Below are 19,729 nucleotides of genomic sequence, written 5' to 3' on the forward strand. Positions count from 1 at the left end.
GGAGTAAATAGACAGGGGGAGGGCAAGAGTAGTGTGGGAAATGTAGAAACTAAAGAACTTATGACACATGGACATGAACTAAAGGGGGGATTGTGGGGGAAGGGGATGTGTAGGGTGGAGGGAAATGAAGCAGGGGAAATGGGACAACTATAATGGCATTATCAATAAAATATATTTTAAAAGAGTTGCTGATTTCTGAAGGGATTAAGTAGGTTGAAAAATACAAATGTTTTAATATTGCTTATGAAGGTATAACATCAAATTGCTTTAGGAAAAAAAAGTTTCCTTATAGTTGGAAAACAAAATGATTTAACAGCAATATTTTGAAAAAAATAATAATAGTTATCTTCAGTAAGTTCACTGAGTCCCATATAACCAATTTTGTTTGTCTTGGTATTTGTCATATTTCCATGAGTCCAGTTATTTTTTCTCTTTTTGGTTGTCAAATAATCTTTAATTGAATATTTTTCTTTGTAGTCCTAACTAGCTGGGCATTCCACCACACCACTGTTCACATCATCTATGATATCGTGAGGTTGGTGGCCACTGACACTGCAGCCCACAGATTGGGCAGTCCCCAGGATCTCTTTAATGGTTCCAGAGAGTTCTCTAGCTAAAGACTGGTGCCACATCTGTTGGGCAGTGTTGACAATCTCATGAAAAGTGATATTTTCATTGTGCTTAATCTCTTTTCGCTTCTTCCTGTCTCATGGTGGTTCTCTGAGGGCTTTTATGATCAGGGCAGAGGCAGAAGGCACTAACTCAGTCTGGGTCTGTCTGCTCTGAATGGTCAGTTTCACTGTAATCTGCAGACCCTTCCAGTCACCAATTGCTTTGACGATGTTATCACCAACCTTTTATGGAGACAGGCCCAAGGGGCCGAACTTGGGGGCCAGGGCAGACTTGGCACTGACTTGCCCACCAGTGCACCTCAGGTAAACAACTTTGATCTCGTTGGGGTTGAACTTTGGCGACATGGTAGACGTGGCTGGTGTTGGATGAACCCGGATTCGGGAGGACCAAAGAAAGTGTCACCTTCGCTTCCTCTGAGCTGAAAGTAGAAAGAAATCTCATTACTCTTTAGGGTTCTATAAATCTTTATTTGTTTCAAAGATATGACCTACTTAGATACCTGTAATGTAGAGTAAGTCAGATTTTTTTATGAACTTTTCCAAAGACAATATATTTACAAATGCATTAGATTAAAGCAATGACTATTTATAAATAACAAGTAAAATGACATGGTTATAGATTTGATTGAAATACCATTGATAAAGAACTTTGTTTCTTAATAAAATATAATATTTCGAGGTAACAATTTGTTGGTAAGTAATAATTACTATGAAATGATATAAAAGAACAATATAAAACCTGTGTTTTTAGATTTAACACACAGTCTCAATATATTTGAAAAAACCAAGCAGTATGCAAGGTATTAAAATGCTTGCTGTACATGACTTATCAGAAGTGTGTACTGAGCATTGAGAACAATTCATAAATTCCCAATTTGTGGGTCATAAATACCCAGAATACTACTGCTTGATGTCCCCACAGGAAACCATCATTCTTAGCTTGCCTGGTGTCACTAACAGAGGATACCTGATACCCTCTGAGAGTTTACTGTGTAAACTTAGCTTTGAATTTTGTGATTCTTCCTAGGGCAGTTTGAAATTTCTAGAATATGGTATTGATAAAAATATGTGCATATAAATGTAACATATTATTATTCTATCTGGCGAAGCTTTTCATGTAATTTCAAGCATATTAAATAGGCTTAATTGGTTCAGAAACTTCTCTTTTATCCTGGAGGTATTTCAGGGCCCATTGGAACAACCCAAAGTCATTTCTTAGTTGAAAGGCCTCTTAAAATTTAAACTTGGGGAAGATTGTCAAACAAGTTTAATGAAGAGATCATAACATTACCTTATGGTAAACTAAACTATACTTTTTTGGTAATAACTCTAAAAAATTAGCCAAATTTAAAATCAGTTTTGATATTAGTTTGTCCAAACCACAGGATCCTGTATAATTTATATCAGTACTTAATTTCTTTAGGCCCATAGAACATTATACCCTGGTTATGCCATCCAGAGGCAAAAAGTGCACTACATGTAATAGACAAACACACATCACATAAAAGACCATACATATAATTTGAATTGCTAATTTTTGTAGAGAAAGCACAGATTTTTCTCATTTGCTTTTTAAATTTAATCTTTATTGTATTTTTTCCATTATCACTGAGTCCCCTTATACCCCCTCCCCTCAGCAACCACCACACTGTTGTTATTGTCTGTGAGTCCTTTTTCCTTTTTGCTCTCTCATTTGCTTTTGACAACTTTTAAGAACTGGAAAAGGGGATGGAAGGTCCTACATACCAAGCAGGAAGACATGTTGACTGTAAACAAGTGGTGGAAATAAAGGAAGTCTTGGCTTCAATCCAAAGAATCAAGTAGCAGAGAAGAGTCTGGGTGGGGCTGCTCTGGGCCCCTGAAAGGTCAGAAACCCAGGAACAGAAGATAAATGCTCCAGATGGAGGACTGGAGTTATAGTCCACACCAGCAGAGAAAAACAAAAAGATGAATGTGTTTACCCTGTGCCTGAGGGAGATCTTACCAATGACAACAGCACCAGCCAGATTCCCTGGGAATGGATTTAACCCACTCAGACAGGGGACTCAATAGAAAGCCCATTTGAGACAGCCACTGTGGCAGGCAGAGAGAGAAAAGATGTTTGAGAATGAAAACATCTCCAGGTACCACCAGAGTCGTCAAATAATGTCACCAGAGAGAAATTAGGTGGAGGAAGGAATATTAGATTCTGACTGAGATTTCTTTCTGTACAACCTTCTATAAACCTTTTTATAACTTTCACAAACATTTTTATCTATTCAGAAATAACCATCTTTAGATTAACTTAGTTCCTATCCTTGCCCTTCAAGATTGCATCTCCATGCCTTATGCCTTCTATTACCCAAACCATACAATTTCTTTCCAATTTAATTTGGAATTTTAACTCTTAGAAATCTCAATTTCCAATGATAAACAAAAAGTAAGCAGCCAGTATTCCTTATATTGACTTTTATAAGCACATTTCATGGTAGAGAAAGGAGGGAGAAAAACTTATGATTGAGGCAAATTTGCATGAAGAGGCATAGTTAGAAGAAAGAGGCTTGGAATTCCTGCTGAAGTTGAAATCTTGTCTCCTCCTCTCAAGAACTAAACTTAAGTAGGGGATTGAGATGGTGACTGTAAAAGTCAAGTTGGAGGATACAATTATAGTTAAGAGATCTGTCTGTGGGCCAAACCTCCTGGTTACCCAGTTTATATTGGGACAGGCCATATTGCAATAGGGAATCAAGCACTTGGTCTTGACGTTGATAAGTCCCAGAGCCTTGACGGTCTTAAGTAGACATGCCAATGGTGTGTTTTTGAGTGGGACTGATTGAGTATTGCCCATGAAAAAGAAAAGAGAAGGATATCTTAGGGATGTGAACAAAGAGGGGTAGGGGAAGGGTTTTTCAATCCTTTTCAGGACATCCCCAATCAAATGACCTAGAGATCTGCCATCAGAGTTGAGCATTCTTGAGCCTGAGAGTAGAGCGAGCAAAGATCTGTTCCAGAGTCTGCTGTCCCTGAGTCTGAGAGAAGACTGAATTCAGCAGGGAAATGGTCCGAGGCTTCCCTTGCAGCCAACACCCTGGGAAAGCGATAGACAGGGTACCAGGATTTACAACGTTGAGAGACGGGAGGAGGAGTACTAAGCTATCACTTTCAACATAGCTAATGTTTTCCTCCCGAGATTCAGAGAGACTTACCGATCGCTGTGTAGGGGGTGAGGAGGAGGCTGTCCACAGAGTCTAGAGAGATGGAAAAGGATTAGAATCCTCTCTCCAAACCTCACAGAGATGAGGTTAGAGGGTAAGCCTGGGACAAGCTTCCACTGCCCACTGCTCCCTTAGTTGCAAGTCTCAGGAGGCAAAGGAGTTGGAGAAATAGAGAATGTCCCCATAGGGATCACCAAAATATGAGGGTGGCCAGTGACATAGGCTGTGAAAGAATTCACAAAGAGAAGAAAATTCAAAGAGCAAAGTTTTATTAACTTTCCAAGACAGTAAAGGGGCTTAAGTGTGGAGAGTTACACCAGCAGTGAGATGTAGGGCTTTGAGTTTTTATTGGATTATAAAAGTGAGGGGGCGGGGCGTCGCTGTTATGTGGCTGCTGGGATGTTAGGGGCATTGTGGCACAGGAGGTTTCCACTGATTTTGCAGAACCTGCAGTTTGCTCTAATGTTATCTTTTGCTTGCAGCTGCGAAGGGGGACGGGATGGCAGTTAGTCATGTTCTTGTTTTTCAACTTGTTTTCCAGTCCCGGGGAAATAAGCTCAGAAGAGTAAAATGGCAGACATGTTTAACATGGTCGTAGGCTTGCTTAGCAAATGATACCATGATAGCAAGTGGTACAGGCTTTGTCCTTTCACTGAAGATGGAGGCTGGCTGCCTGTAGAACCCACCATGTGATTTCAGAACTGAAACTTTCAGTCTCATTCCTACCCTCCAAGGAGGAAAGAGGGGCAGGAGTTTGAATTAATTGATAGTGGCCAATGATTTAACCAACCATGGCTATGGAACAAGGCCTCCATAAAAATCCTAGAGGTTGGGGTTTAGGGTTTGAAGAGCTTCTATGCTGGCGAACACATGGAGGTACTGGGGGAATGCAGTGCCCCGAGAGCGCATGGAAGCTCCACACTCCCCCCAACATACCTTGTCCTATGTATCTTTTCCATCTGGCTGTTCCTGGGTTATGTCCTTTTATAATAACCAGTGATCTAGAAAGTAACAAGTTTCTCTGAGTTCTGCTGAAACCGGAAAAGTTGGCATGCATGCTGCCTGTTACTACCAGATCCAATAAGTAGACAAATATTGAATCATCATAGGCAGTTTATTCAGATGGCTGACAATCTAAGAAGATACAGGTTATGTATCCTAAAAGACTACCTTACATTTCATTTCAAGCCAACCTTTTTTATAAGAAGAAAAAGTTCAGCTTAGAGGGTTGGAATTTAGGAAAAAAGAAAGTAATAGTTTTGGAATGCAAGGAAAAATTGTAATTGGATGAAAGTTGCAGTCTGATAATTTCCCTAGGATCCTTTTATCTCTTGACCTGTGATTCTTTATCTGTCCCTGGGTGATTTTTATCTGTATCCTGGGCGGCAGGTGTCTCTGCCTGGAGCAAAAAGGCCCAGATAACATCTTTATTGCTTCTACTTCTCCTGGGGCACAAAGGTCAAATTGCTTGTGGTCTCCAGGAGTCAGGGCAGGTCATACCTTCAGTCCCTGGGGCAATAGCTCTGTACAGTTCCTGGGGCAATAGATTTGTATAGTTAATAAACATATTAACTATAACTTAAAACTAAAAATTTTGTAACTACTGAATTCCCCCGACACTATAAGCCATTTTAGCGAATGAATCAAACCCAGAAAGGGAGTCGTGGGAACCTTTCCTCTGATTTATAGCCAGTAGATCAAAACTACAGTTTGCAACCTAAACTTTTGATTGGCATCCTGAGTTGCGGGGGATCATAGAAACTTCCAATCTTTAGCCAGTTGGTCAGAGCACAGAGAGCCCGAGGGTTTGCAGTTCATGTCTGAAGTGTGTGTGTGGGGGGTGGGGGGAGTCTTGTAGAGCTGATTCCTTAGCCTGTGGAATCTCCAAGGAGATAGCATCAAAATTAAGTTGAATTCTTTTTTAAAAATATATATTTTATTGATTATGCTATTATAGTTGTCCCAATTTTTCCCTTTGTACCCTTCTGCCTAGTACCCCCATTCCCTCCAGCAATCCCCACCCCAGTTCATGTGCTTGGGTCACACATATAAGCTCTTTGGCTTCTCTATTTCCTATACTATTCTTAACATCCCCCGTTTATTTCATTCCCAATTTATGCTTCTTAATCACTGCACCTTTTCCCTTATTCTCACCCTTCCCCCTCCCAGCTGATAACCCACCAGTTGACTTTCACATCAATGATTCTGTTCCTCTTCTGGTTGTTTGCATAGTTGTTTTTTAGGTTTAGTTGTTGATAGTTGTGAATTTGTTGCCATTTTAATGTTCATAGTTTTGTTCTTCATTTTCATAAATAAGTCCCTTTAACATTGTATGTAATAATGGCTTGGTGATGATGAACTCCTTTAGCTTTACTTTGTCTGGGAAGCACTGTATCTGTCCTTCAATTCTAAATGATAGCTGGATAGAGTAATCCAAGATTACTAGATTGTAACTAGGTTGTAGCTCCTTGCATTTCATCACTGCGAATACTTCTTGCAATCCCTGCTAGCCTGCAAAGTTTCTTTTGAGAAATCAGTTGACAGTCTTATGGGAACTCCTTTGTAGGTAACCCTCTGCTTTTCTCTTGTTGCTTTTAAGATTCTCTGTTTATTTCCCTGGCTGGTGTGGTTCAGTGGTTGAGTGCTGGCCTGCAAACCAAAGGGTTGCTAGTTTGATTCCCAGTCTAGGGCACATGCTTGGGTTTCAGGTGAGTTCCCCTGCAGGGGACACATGAGAGGCAACTACACATTGATGTTTTTCTCCCTTTCTTTCTCCTTCCCTTCCCCTCTAAAAATAAAATAAATGATTTTTTATTTATCTTTAAGCTTTGGCATTTTAATTTTGATGAGCCTTGGTGTGATCTTCTTTGGGTCCAAATCCTTTGGCCTTTCTGTGCTTCCTGGACTTGTATGCCTATATTCTTCACCAAATTAAGAAAGTTTTCTTTCATTATTCTTTCAAATAAGTTTTCGATTTCTTACTCTTACTCTTCTCCTTCTGGCAACCATATGATTCAGATATTGGTACATTTGGAGATGTCTCAGAGGCTCAAAACTATCCTCGTTTTTTAAAATTCTTTTTCTCTTCTTGCTGTTCTACTTGAATGCTTATTTCTTCCTTATGTTCACAAATCATTGATTTTTGTGTTGGCTTCATCCCCACTGTGTTGGTTTTTTGTAGAGTTTTCTTTATTTAACTTAATGTAACCTTCATTTCTGCCTGGGTCTTTTTTATGTTGTTGCCATACTCAGTGTGATCTTTGAGCACCCTGATAACTAATGTTTTGAACTCTGCATTTGATAGCGTGATTATCTCCATTTCACTTCTTTCTTTTTTTTTTAAAATTATTTTATTGTTGTTCAAGTACAGTTGTCTGCATTTGCCCCCGACTATTCCCCCAGACCTCAGTCATCCCCACCTCCCTCCCCTGCTTCCACCCCACCTTGGTTTTGTCCACGTGTCCTTTATAGTTGCTCCTTCATTTATTTCTTTTCATGGGGCTTTGTTCTGTTTTTTCATTTGGGCCATATTTCTTTGTCTTCTCAATTTGGCAGCCTCCTTGTTTGTTTCTGTATATTAAGCAGAGCTGTTTTGACTCCCTGTCTTAGTAGTGTGGCCTATTGTAGAAGAGGCACCTGTAAATTATGTGCAGTGGAGCCTTAGATAACCACTAGGGCAGGGCACTCCACTTCACTGTATTGTGGGCCTAAGCAGGGGGAGGGCCCAGAGAGGGGACAATGCCGCTGCCTGGCTTCTGGATGTTTGCCCCACACTTGCCTTGTTTCCAGTCACTTCACTTTCTTCCAGTATGCAACTGGTGCCCTTACAGCTGTTTCTCTTGTGCTAATATCCCAGAAAGGATCAATCTGTGTAACTTCTAAGCCTGTGTGGGCCCTTTAAGAGGAATCCTATGAAAATCCAGCAATTTTTTCCACCGCCCCCAACTCCTACTGATTTTTACAGCCAGAAATTATGGGGATTTATCTTCCTTGTGCTGGAACCCTGGGCCAAGTCATTTGGCCTGGGTCTGGGATCCCTCATTCCCAGTGTATCCCTCCCAATTTTTATCCACCACACATGAATGTGGGACCACCCATTCTGCCACCTCTCTGTGCCACACCAGGTCTCTGCTCCTCCTACCTGTCTGGATGAATGTGTCTTTTTTAAATCCTTCGTTGTCAGACTTCCACACAGCTTGATGTTCTGATAGTTTTGATGTGTGATATTTGTTTTGACATCTAGTTGTAATTTTTTCCTGTAGTCGTGGAAGGAGGTGAAATGTATTTACCTATGCCTCCATCTTGAATTCTTGGATAACTTGCTGGTGTTCTGAGAATTGTTGGTGTAGGGGAACTTACCCATTTCCACCTCTGTGTTGGAATTGGGTCTGGGAACACCAGAGACTCTATAACAACCAGAATTATTATTCAAAATAATTTCATGCTATCTTCTTTAAGTAATTCCTCATGTGAATAATATTGGTTTTTAGGCAACTTGTCAATTTAGAACTCAGTGTGGACTATGGCCCTATTATATACTCATTATAATTTTTAAATGTTCACAACCTTTACCCCAAACTACCGCTGTCGATGTAAGAACATGCAAACCTATAGAGAATTTTTATAAGAATTTATTTGAGCCAAACTGATGACAGTTTTGCAGCTTTTTTTAATGCAAGGAAGATTTCATGAAGGTGGGAGAAACTAAGGACAGTTAACAATATTATGTGCTCCCTTGAGGGGTCTGGAAAAGAGAATTGAGTCTGACATTTCAAAGGTATGTTAACCTAGATGTACAAAAACAATGGACAGGGCTTGTTTAAGTCAAAGATATCCTTTTACTATAAAAGTTATGTGCCCAGGGCATATAATTTTACCACCTATCATCACCTGCCCAGTTAGGAATTTATGATTGTATCACCCTGTGAGGCCACTTTCCATCACTGGACTTGTCAGTTTTGGGGGTCTTTTTTTACAGAACACTTTTTATGTCCACACAGCTAAATGTTTTTTGGTTAAGGAATAGCAGCTAATTTTTAGATAGTTCACATAATATTACCATTGTTAAAGTAATAAAACAAGGAGAACATTATACTGAGCTGACTCAAATGGCTTGGTAGCCTACTTAAGCAATCTGAAGCAACCCAACCAGAGTCAGTTGCTGTAACTGCCTCACGGTTAAAAAATTGAGAACTAAGAACTGCCAGTCACAAAGCTGATTAGGCTTTCACAGGTAAGGCAAACTAACCTACAGTCAATCAAATAATTTCTTTGCTTTGCTTCTTCTTGTTCTATAAAAACTGCTCTCCTAGCCATTCTTGATTTAGCACTGCCCAATTGAATTGACGTTTGCTCAAATAAGCTCTTCAAAATTTTAATGGATCTCAGTCTATCTTTCATAATCATTCAGCTATTCTCAACTTATAGATTTTTTTTCATGAGTAAATAAAGACCAACTCTTCATCTCTGGTTAAAATGTTTTATGCCACTAAGAGTTACATAAGCATGTATGCATTAGTTATTTATGCCACAAAATAGGTACATTTATGGAGCATATTACTAGTAGAAATAGTATAATAATAAAAACTCCACATATTTTTAAGAAGAATTCAAGGAAATTAACTAATAAGAAATCCTAAACTTTAATTCTATAAGTGTGGTCAACCTTTTCAGGCAAAGTCATGGCAAGTGCTTTATGTAAAGCCTTTGCTACCACTGTTAGGATATTCTGACTAGCCAAAGGAATCATTGTTGACCTATATGGCACATTAGGAGTTTCATATCTTATCTTTAAACTTTACATCTCGTTGAATAACTACTGCTATTAATAACTTATCCCCTGGCCAGGTAGCTCAGTTGGTTAGAGCATCCTTTCAGTACACTAAGGTTGTGGGTTCAATTCCCAGTCAGGATATATAGAAGAATCAACCAATGAATGCATAAATAAGAGAAACAACAAATTTATCTCTCTCTCTCCCTCTTCCCCCTCACTCTAAATAATAATAATAATTTCTATCATTAACACTATAGTTTAAGCACTGGGCTAGGTGCCTATCACAAATTATCTGTATTCTTTATTCTTTATAAAACAACAAAAACCACATGAGGCAAGTATTGCCAGTCTTGTGTTACAGAGAAAGAGACTGAGACCCAGAAAGATTAAATTGCTTGTTTGCAGTCACTGCTAGGGAGTGGCAGAGCTGGGCTGGCAAATCGGTTGGCCTTCTACACAGACCAGGTCTAACACAGTATTGAATTCAACACGATAGTTTAAATGACACTTCCCTCCTAATTTTCATTTCACTATAATTTTATGATAAATATACTTATGTTATTAACTTATCAAATAAATAGGTAATGCAATACAGACTTAAAAATGCACAGTGCCACAACAACTTACAGAAACTTATCTGAATTCATTTACCCTTTCTGGCAAAAAAGTTAAGCCTAACTGCACACAAAAATGTTATCAGAGAGTTGGCACTTTTTTCTTAAAACTTCCTTTGAACAAATAATGTCTTCACATCTCAGGTATAAAAGTAAGGCGGAAAGGAGAAGTCTGGGTTTTTTAGACCTAATAGTGATGAAATTTCTTTAAATGTTTTATTTCATTTAAAATGACACAGGTATGATATATTATAAATAATGAAGTCACTTAAACCATTTAAGCCATTTTGAAATACCCTAAGGGGAAAAAAGTAATAGGCAAAAGCTCTTATCAATTGAAAGTGTTTGTACTCAATTTTATTGATTAGAAAAAGCATTAAAGTCAACACATACTCAACATAAAAGAACATAAAAAAAGATTTTATTTATTTTTAGAGAAAAGGGAAGGGAAGAAGAAAGAGAGGGAGAGAAATATCAATCAGTTGCTTGCACACAACTCAGGCATGTGCCCTGAGTGGGAATTGAACCAGTGACTTTTTTCTTTGTGGGATGACACCCAACCATCTGAGCCACACCAGTCAGAGCAAAGAACTTTTTAAAGTGGATTCTCTAAGCTGCAGGAATGTAAGGCTCTTTGTGATATGGATTCTTTAGAAGGCCTTTCTTATCTCTTATATTAATTAGTAAACAAATATTTACTGGGGCCAAACAGTTGCAGCATCACAACTAATATATGTGAAATACACAATAAATAATAAGATTTTTGCTTTGATTGTTAAAGAACTGACAAATAGCAGCAGGATAAAGAAAGTAAATAATTAGTAAATAAATTATTAGTAGAGTAAAAAAATTTCACTTTAAAATGGAGTTGGTGCTTCTATCCCAAAGGAACTATCTTGCATGTCTCATGCCTCAAACTTTTAAAATGCTGAAACAGAGCAAAATAACCTTTGAACTGGGTCAACATTGTATCCCAAAGAACTATTTATAGAGATTATCAGAAAGCAGATACTATTCCTACCAGAATGATAACTATCTGACTGCAAATTAAAAATATTCTCTAGAAGACTTCTGGCCAAAATGGAGCCATAGGTGGAAACACTGTACCTCCTCACACAACCAAATTTAAAGACAATAAAGTTTTAGTAACAAAAACACAGCCAAAACACAGAAAATTTAACTGTATGGCAGTCCAACAACAAAGAACCATTCAGCCAGACTGGTAAGAGGGGCAAGTCATCTGTGGAGCGGGGTTGGGCAGGAAAGATCAGTTGGACCTACCCAGGAGCACAGGCGGCGGTTGGTGGATCCCAGGTGTGGGGTGGCAATGGGTGGACCCAGTGAGGGTGCAAGGCGGCTGGATGACCGTGGTCATACTTTCGAGCGCAAATAAACCAAGCAAAAGAGTGAGCAGTGAGACAGACCGCTCAGGCTAGGTCCCCAGAGATGGGAATTAGAGCCTGAAAGGACCAATTGGAAAGACTTTTGGGGTCAAGGTGCTGGGAGAGGCTCCCAGGCTCACAGAGTTTGTTGGAGAGACCTACAAGGTACTGCAGGGTGCACAGGCCCACACACCCTGGATCTGGCACCAGGGGGGGCCAGTTTGCTTGTGGGAAGCAGCAGAGGGGGCTGAAATTCTACAGAGAGCAGAACAAATGTCATTGCCCCTCTCTGACCCCACCCCCACATACAGTGTCACAACCCAGCAACTGGTGGGTTCACCCTGGTGAACACCTAAGGCTCCGCCCCTCACACATAACAAGCCCAAACGGATCAAAACATTATGGCTCAAAAACAGCTCAAAGCCCCAGAGCCAATACTTCTAAGCAACTAAGAGATAGCCAACCTATCAGAGGCACAGTTCAAAACACTGGTGATCAGGATGCTCACAGAACTGATTGATTTTAGTCACAAATTAGATGAGCAAATGAAGGCTAAACTAAGTGAAATGAAGGGAAATGCACGGGAAACCAATAGTGATGGAAAGGGAACTGGGATTCAAATCAAGGGAGTGGACCAGAAGGAAGAAAAAATGACCAAACAAAAAAGAAGGAAGAAACAAGAATTCAAAATAATGAGGAGAGGCTTACGAACCTCCAGGACATCTTTAAACGTTCCAACATCCAAATTATAGGGGTACCAGAAGGGGAAGAGGAAGAGCAATAAGTGGAAACCTTATTGGAACAAATAATAAAGGAGAATTTCCCCAATCTGGTAAAGGAAATAGACTTCCAGGAAATTCAGGAAGCTCAGAGAGTCCCAAAGAAGTTGGACCCAAGAAGAAACACACCAAGGCACATCATAATGCCATTAGCCAAGATTCAAATGAAGGAGAGAATCCTAGAAGCAGCAAGAAATAAGGGGACAGTCACCTACAAAGGAGTTCCCATCAGACTGTCAGCTGATTTCTCAAAAGAGACCTTACAGGCAAGAAGGGGCTGGAAAGAGGTATTCCAAGTCATGAAATCCAAAGACCTACAACCAAGATTACTCTATCCAGCAAAACTTTCATTTAGAATGGAAGGACAGATAAAGTGCTTTTCAGATAAGATCAAATTCAAGGAGTTCATCATCACCAAGCCCTTATTATATGAAATGTTAAAGGGACTTATCTAAGAAAAAGAAGTTAAAAAAAGATGAACAGTGAAAGGACAGCAAACTCACAGTTATTGAGAACCACACCTAAAACAAAAGCAAACTAAGAGGACAGCTAGATCAGGAGCAGAAACACAGAAATGAAGATCACATGGAGGGTTAGCAACGGGGGAGGGGGAGGAGGAGGAGGTACAGAGAATAAGTAGCATAGACGGTAGGGAGAAAATAAACAGGGGGGAGGTCAAGAATAGTATGGGAAATATAGAATCTAAAGAACTTGTGATATATGGACATAAATGAAAGGGGGGAATGGTGGGGGGGTGTAGGGTGGAGGGGAATGAAGGAGGGGATAGGACAACTGTAATGGCATAATCAATAAAATATATTTTTAAAAAAAAATTCTCTAGAATAAACATCACTATGTTATGTTACCTGCACCAATGCAAATGCCATCCTTCTACTGATGTAATCATCCCCTTTTCCTTTCTCATAAATACCCCTTGCCTTTGACTCTTCATTGGAACATTATCTGGTATTCTGCCTGAATCAGTGCTTCTGGAATAGCTAGTCTCTTCTCCCTCTCTCTGATCTCAAGTAAATGCTTGTTACCTTTCACTTAAAAAAATAAATTTATTGACTTTAGAGAGAGAGAGAGGGAGGGTGGGAGAGAGAGCAAGAGAATGGAAAACATGGATTTGTTGTTCCACCTATCTATGCATTCATTGGTTGATTCTTGAATGTGCCCTGATTATAGATGAACTTGCAACCTTGGTCTATTTGGGCTGTGCTCTAACCATCTGAGCTACCTGTCCAGGTCTGTTGCCTCGCACTTTGAAAGGCATCTTATTTTTATTTATTAATTTTTTTAAAGATTATTTATTTATTTTTAGGCAGAGGGGAAGGAGAGAGAGAGGGAGAGAAACATCAAGTGTGGTTGTCTCTTACATCCCCCCCCCCCCCCCGCCACTGGGGACCTGGCCTGCAGCCTAGGCATGTGCCCTGACTGGGAATTGAACCAGTGACGCTTTGTTTCACAGGCCAGTGCTCAATCCATTGAGCCACATCAGCCAGGGTTGAAAGGCCTTTTATTTTTAGGTTAATAATAGGGTAAAGGAAACATAGAAATAAATTATTAATATTAATTGCTAAGAATGTAACATAGAATGAGGTATGCTAGTAGTAAATGTTGAAAGGCAAAACTGAAGAGCAGTGCCTAAAATTTGTCTTTCCTTCTCTGTTCTCAGATCTTTTTCTCAAAGACCCGAAAGACCTCTTCAACCATGGGCCTTCGTCAGTTTCCTAGGGCTGCTATAACAAACTGGGTGGCTTAAAACATCAGAAATGTATTTCCTCACACGTCTGAAGGCTAGAAGTCCAAAATCAAGTTTCAGCAGGGCCGTGCTCCCTGTGAAGGCGCCAGGGAAGGATCCTTCCTTGTCACTTCTTGCCTTCTTGCTGTTGTCCACAAGCTTTGGCATTTCTTGGCTTGTTATCTCTGCCTTCATTGTCACATGACTGTCTTCCTAATAAAATACTGGTCCCATAATTTATATAATAGTTGTATAAAAAGCAAAAATCATGAAGTTAATTTGTTCAAATGTTGCTTATTGATGGGGTGCAATATCAGAAAATGTTTGACCAGGTTGTATGCTAAAACGCGCATCCTCCAAATTGAACCCACTTAACAGGATTGGGTTGGGACCTAACAAACTACATTTGAAGCTAAATAATATGTGTTTCTAATTAAAGTTTGAGAGTCTGAGCCAGGGATGGTAAACTCAAATTCTCACAGGAGCCAAGAAAATGCTACTGATGATGACAACGCTGATTACAAACTTATACAAATATATAGCCCTTATTATGTGCTCAGCACTCTAGGCACTTGAGTTATTTTGACTCATTTAGTTCTCTCAATAACTCATTGTCATAAATACTATTACAATTCCCATTTTGCAGATGAGGAAATTGTGGCACAAAGAGAATACATTACTTGTCCAAGAGCACAAAGTAGTATATATACAAGATTCAAACCGAGAGCAGCCTGGCTATACTACCTATCCTGAACATCACTGTGTGAGGCTTCTGGCAAACCAGAGAATATATGCTGTTCATGGGAATGAAGTTCCAATGTGGTTAGATCTTATGCTTTTAATTTTTTTATTTTTTAATTTATTTTTTATAATTTACTTTTCTTAAATGAGGTTTTCTTTATTGATTTTTAGATAGAGAAAGGAAAGGAGCGAAACATTGATTTGTGTTCTATATATTTATGCATTCATTGGTTGTTTCTTTTTTCTTTTTCATGGAAAATACTGTATTTATGAACATAGGAAGGACAGCTGCAAACCCCTCCCAGAACACACCCATGAAAAATCTTCACAGCAAATACCTATCTTCCTCAGCACTATCAGTATACTATGTTGAAACCTGGCAGGAGCGTGGAGACTCACTAGAGAAAACTGGAAGTAAGCTAGTCATGAGTTCATGAGTACACACACATGCACATAGCAGGACAGAGGCTGTACATTTTCCTTGTGCGTGACTGCCTCTGTCTGCTGCCCTCACCCTGACAGCAGCCTAATACTTTGCACCTACATCTTTTTATGTGGTTGTAAATCCAGACAAAATGTGTTTCTCCCAATAGAGTAGCTGTAGTTTGGCAACATGGCAAAGATAAGAGCTGTAGTAGGGAGATAAGATAGATGACTAGAGAATGGCTTGCACCAACCAGATATCCTTAAATTTTTTTCTGTGTTAAAATAACAGGCTGGTGACAGCTATGATAGCTCAAAAGTGATGTGATTACACCCTGGCCTGTGTGGCTCAGTTGATTGCAGTGTCATCCTGCAACCAAGAGGATGAGGGTTAAATTCTAGGTCAGGGGACATACCTAGGTTGCAGGTGCAGGTTCCATCCCAACTCCCATGGTGTGTATGGGAGGCAATAGTTGTTCCTCTCTCTTTCCTCCTCTTTCTGTTTCCCTTACTCCTTTCCTTCCTCTCTCTCTCTAAAATTGATAAACATTTAGAAAAAAAAAAGTGACATGGTTCCAATTCTGTCAGTACCTTGAAAGAAGTCCCATTGCTGACCTCCCAGACACCAAGTTCAGATCACTTGGTTGACTTCCCAGACACAAAAGCTTGAAAAGACAGAGGTCATTCTTGCAGCTGTGATCCTGCCTTCTTGACAAGACCTCACTATCTCTCCCACAGTAAATACCTCACACTACTAGCATTCCTCTCAGACCAGGGCTGGACTTCATCTAGAGGTTCTGAGCAGCCCAAGGTGTTGGGCAGGCCAACTTCCCAGCAGGGTGTCTAAAGGACCCAATTCTACACATTGGACTTAGGGATTGAGTTGAGGGAGATCTCTGTGAGCTCTGTCTGCATACACAGGTACTCGCCAATGACCACCTTGAGTACAATGCTTAAACCAGCCAGCAGGTCAGCACCAGATGGAAACAAGAGCTGTAGAATCAGCAGCCCAGGAGATGAAAGAAATAGACAGTGACAGTGAATTCTCTCATCCGATGAAGTACAGCAAGCCCAGGGCACAGATGAAGGCCTTGAGGATGAAGGACAGCTTGGAGACCCTGCCTGAAGGGGTGGAACATCTGGTCCTGTGGGCTGCTACTGTACACCAGACTGACCACAGGCCCAGAGAGCAGTAATAGAGGGTCTTCATAAGGACGATCTGAGACAGGATCAGCAACACATACCATACATAGCTGCAGAATTGGCCTGCCATGCAGGGTCCATTGTGGCCTGGCCTCCGTGCAGGGCCTGATTCAGGTGGGCTGGCACCTCCTGCTTTCAGAAGCTCATTGGTTGATTCTTCTCTGTGCCCTAACCAGGATCTGGATCCAACTGCAATCTTGGTTTATGGGGAGGATGCTCTACCAACTGAGCTTCATGGCCAGGGCTTAGATCCTAGGCTTTTAATGGAAGATGAATATCTTAATTCATTTACATAAAATCTTTGCATGTAGACAACAGAATAACTTTGTCCACATGGGTCCTCTCAATACACATTTTACTATCCTCTATTTAGAAAGCTAAACCCATATTTTCCAGATTCCTTGGCAGCTTGAATTGTGGCTGTGAGTCAGGTCTTGCCAACTAGATGCAGTAGAGAAAGGTAAAAGGCAGAAATGAGATGGAACCATTTTCTTGTCCTGAGAAGGCGGAGGGGGTGAGTGTTTACAATGCAGTCCCAAGTCTAATCATCAGTTTCTCAAATGAGGGGCAGTTGTGACTGCTTTTTAATCTTTGAATTGAAGCTGCAGTGATGTGGTATTGAACCAAGTCCAGTGGCACCCTCTGATGTCTAATCTTTCAGCCCTTTCAACGATTTTCTAAGCATCTCATATTCTGTATTAAATCCCTTTTTGTCTGATATATTTAGAGTAGTTTCTATTCTTAAACCAATCACTGACTGATAAGCCTCTCTCTCTTCATCTCTCTCTCTCTCAAGGGCAAAGAAACCTTTCTCAAAAGCCCTCTAGAAGAGGTCCCTTTATGTCTCATTAAGAACTGGGGAACATACTTTCCCTAAGGGACCACCATGATTGGGAAGCTCTGGAGATTGTTTTAGATAGTCTAGTGTATTTTCATTTTTCATATTTTCCTTTTCACTCTCATTCTCTCAGAAGTGGACAGTGCAGTCTTCCAGAGGCTACATGACATGGGATAGCAATGAATTGAATGTAGATGCAGATATGAGATTCTGTCTCTAAGGCAGACATCAGAGAAATTTGCAAAAAATGTAAAACAGTGCTGCTCTTTCAACTAAATATTTTATTTTGGAGAATATAGGAGTTTTCTTCATTAAAATATGTTATTTAAGTTAACATATAGTGGGTATACTATTGTTATTTTAAAATAAATTAATAAATATTTCCTAGTTTTAATTCTAATATGAGTAGTGGTATATAACACAAAAGTTCTTTGAAGTTCCCAACCATTTTTAGAGTGTCAAGAGATCCTGATCACCAAAAAGTTTGAAAACCGCTTATTTAGAGCAATTAAAATGTACTCAAATCATGGAGGTATGATAGACACAGAAACTAACAAACAAAAAGCCCTGCCAATAAGGAGTAAAAGAAGATGGTTTCCAGAGAGGTGTCCAATGATGTTGGCTACAGGAGGGAGTTGGTACAGGACAAAGGAGACATTTAAGGGTGGCTCAAGAGAAATAAGAACAAGTTTGTTTTTTTTGTTTCCCCCACTGGGGCTATGGAACGCAAGTTTCTAGAAGACTATGATTAGCAGTGAGAAGTCTGAAGCAGGGCACGAGGAAAGTCTGGCTATAGCAGCACAGGGTAATTGTAGTGAGGAAGACTGGGTATAAGGAGATTAGTCAACCACTGAAAGACATTATAGTAATCTTGTAACTTAAGGGTGAAACTGTGTTTTACCTGTTTTCCCTGGCTTATACCTTTACAGTTTTAAAAACTTCAAGTTTATGTAGTTAAACAATCAAGGTGAAAAACTGCTTAGAAGACAGTTTTACTTATATTTAACATGAACAAGTGAAGGAACATGTTCTTAAACCACATAGGGTCTAAGAGAATCCTAAACAAGACTCCGAAAAGCTGCTGAGACTAATGGAAAAACAAAATTAAACAAAAAATAAAAATCCAAACTTCTATCCAAGGTGCGGCAAATGAGAAGGGCTCCAAAGTGCATTGGAAAGTGAACATGTGGGGTGATACTCTGTTATTGTAGCTTGTCATTGCACAACTGCCTTGTTTGTACTTCTAGAGAACATTGGTCAGTTTTTCAGACCTTATCTCATTAGAAATATTCATAGTAAAATGCACTTATATATCTCAGCAAACTCATTTTCTGGACCCTTCCGGCATCATTATCTCCTCTGAATTGATTTTAATGCTTGTCAGGAACAATTAGCAGATAAGTTTGCTCTCAAAATACTTTGTTTTTAGACAGCTTAGATGTCTAATTTCTGGAACACTATATGTGTATATATAGTCTGAACACATGTGTCAACTTAGTTTTCTCCTTGGAACTCTGGACTGGGTTCTAACAGATTTGATTCCCTCCAGAAATTGTTGCTGCAGCTGGAGAGTCTGCCTACTGATGTGGCTATAACGAGACCTCCCCCTCTTCATTTTTTTTCTCTTTTTGTTTTACGTTTACTGGTCTGTAGGTCTTTTATGGGCAATGTCATATGATTCATAAAATAACGTTTTGTTTTTTAAATAGGAAGAACCAATGTGGAAAAAGAAGTTTACATTGAGTCAAAGTATTTAGAGTGTACCAGCTCTCATTCCCACTACAAAATGGGGATACTGGGTGGATTTTCATACTAACAACAAATTCCCTGGTCCTCAGGACACCAACTGGGTGTTCAGGAATTCAGCTCAATTCTGAGACTACTTGCAGTTAGTGCAGACCCCACAGGATAAGGGCTCAGTTTCACAAGACTGTTCCCCCACCCTCCAGCTTCAGATTCCAGTTACAAGTCCTGGAGAGACAACCCATGCTTCTGACTGACCATAAAACAGGGGTTTCCACAGCCACCTCCTTAGGTTTGATAATTTGCTAGGAAAGCTCACATAACTCAGGAAGGCATTTTACTAGTTATAAAGTACGCAACTCAAAAACAGCCAAAGAGAATAGATGCATCAGACAATGTACTGGGTGGCGAGGCACTCAGAGCTTCCATGCCCTTTCTGGGCATTTCCTCCCAGCATCTTCAATTTTTACAGGGCTCAATCTCCTACTAATCTACCCTCCAGCAGGTCAAGGGTAGGATTGCAAGTTCCAACATTCTCATCACTTGGTCTTTCTGGTGACCAGCCTTATCTTGATGTTATGTAGGGGCCCTACTCTAAATTGGCCAGGTATGATCAGAATGGGCTTATTATGAACAACAAAGACACTCCTACTACTCAGGCAA

At 39.9% G+C, this 19,729-nt stretch overlaps 2 pseudogenes; both read right to left on the reverse strand.

Moving 5' to 3' along the window:
* Positions 1-479: 479 nt before the first annotated feature.
* On the reverse strand, positions 480-1,043 carry LOC119063547 (60S ribosomal protein L12-like; annotated as a pseudogene).
* A 15,097-nt stretch (positions 1,044-16,140) lies between these two features.
* Positions 16,141-16,555, reverse strand: LOC119063548 (protein SYS1 homolog; annotated as a pseudogene).
* Positions 16,556-19,729: the final 3,174 nt, after the last annotated feature.

This window comes from Artibeus jamaicensis, unplaced genomic scaffold, assembly GCF_021234435.1.
Source record: "Artibeus jamaicensis isolate MK-2021 breed Jamaican fruit bat unplaced genomic scaffold, CSHL_Jam_final contig_834, whole genome shotgun sequence".
NCBI classification, from domain to species: domain Eukaryota; kingdom Metazoa; phylum Chordata; class Mammalia; order Chiroptera; family Phyllostomidae; genus Artibeus; species Artibeus jamaicensis.